Here is a 1,368-nt window from a genome sequence, read left to right on the forward strand (position 1 = left end):
TATGTTAAAAGTATTTAAATAATCAAAATGGGGCTTAATTGAAATTAAAATGGGAGTTTTTGGGCCAAAATAGGAATTAAAAAAGGTTAGGGGGACCACGTTGGACGCGCATGTGAACTAGGGGGACCAAAATGGAAAATTCTCTTTTGCCCAATGTACAGCATTTAATACATGACTAAAACGAAGAGGTGCGCAAATATTTGGGGCCAATTTTTAAAAAACAAAAAAGTAGCATAAAAGGACCTAATCTAGTGGCCACACGCAAACGAGGGACTAGGTTCGCCATAAACCCAAAAAAAAATTAAATGGTCCACTCTCTTTGTAATTAAAACTAAAAAAGTTGGTTGTCTGCCATTAACACTATAATTAAAGAAACCCCCCCATTTCTTTAATCCCATTTTGCCGAATTCAAAAAAGAAAACCAAGGGGTTCGGCCCCCTTTCTCCTTCTGCTAGGGCGCAACGCCCATCATCGCAGCGCTTTCCCTCCCCTGCGCGCTCATCAGCAACCGTCGGAAACCAGGTAAGGCCCTCCTAAAATCTTTTTATTTTTTTAAACTCTGTTTTTCAAAAATACAATATAGATCCACAAAAAGCTCTAAAGATTAAAAAACTAAAAGAAAAGATTGTAACCACCTTATTCTATTCGAATGTATGAAAGCTTTTACTCAAAACTTGCTGTTTTCGTATATTTCTCTCTGATTTTTGTAGTAAAAAAACCGACCCCTTTACATTGTTTAGAATGGCTTTTATAGCCTAGAAAAACAAATAAAATCTTCTATTGGTTGCTATCTGTTTGCTTCCTGTTACAGGTGTTGTTGTGGATATCTCGGAAGCATGAGGCGTGACAAAGAGGGACTGCTGGTAGCGCACGTCTCGGAGGTGCGGTGGATGGTGGAGTGGGACGCTGGTGAGAGGCGTGCGCCGCGAGGGCTCAAGCAACAGTTTTAGGTTTCTGTTTGTTTGGGCCTTGTTTGGGTTTATTTTTGGGCCTGTATTTTAGATGTAAATGGGTCTTGGGTTTGGGAGCTTTGGGCCCGGGCATAAATTTGGTCCTACATATAAAATAAATTTTAATAAGAAAATCATTACATAAAAAATATAAATATTATATAAAATATATTAGAAGGGTTAAAATTGTCATTTGGTCCAAAAATGCTTTTGTTAATAGCAAATGCTAAAAAAAATACTTTTGCTTTTAGGTTTAAAAGCACTTCTAACTTCAAAAATTATTTGTTTAGGGCATGTTCTGTAGTACTTAAAAATAGCAATTCTGGCTTCAAAATCACTTTTGGAATGAAAGCTATGCTAAATAAGTTGATTTTAGCTTGAAATTTTTGACTTTTCAAAACCAAAAGTACTTTTGAAA

At 36.4% G+C, this 1,368-nt stretch overlaps 1 long non-coding RNA gene across 1 annotated transcript; it reads left to right on the forward strand.

Annotated features, from left to right (window-relative positions):
* Positions 1-273: 273 nt before the first annotated feature.
* LOC108475643 (uncharacterized) lies at positions 274-1,084 on the forward strand. Its single transcript, XR_001870000.2, has 2 exons — positions 274-522; positions 812-1,084. It is a non-coding gene; the product is annotated as an uncharacterized LOC108475643 (long non-coding RNA).
* Positions 1,085-1,368: the final 284 nt, after the last annotated feature.

Source organism: Gossypium arboreum, chromosome 3 (genome assembly GCF_025698485.1).
Source record: "Gossypium arboreum isolate Shixiya-1 chromosome 3, ASM2569848v2, whole genome shotgun sequence".
Lineage (NCBI taxonomy): Eukaryota > Viridiplantae > Streptophyta > Magnoliopsida > Malvales > Malvaceae > Gossypium > Gossypium arboreum.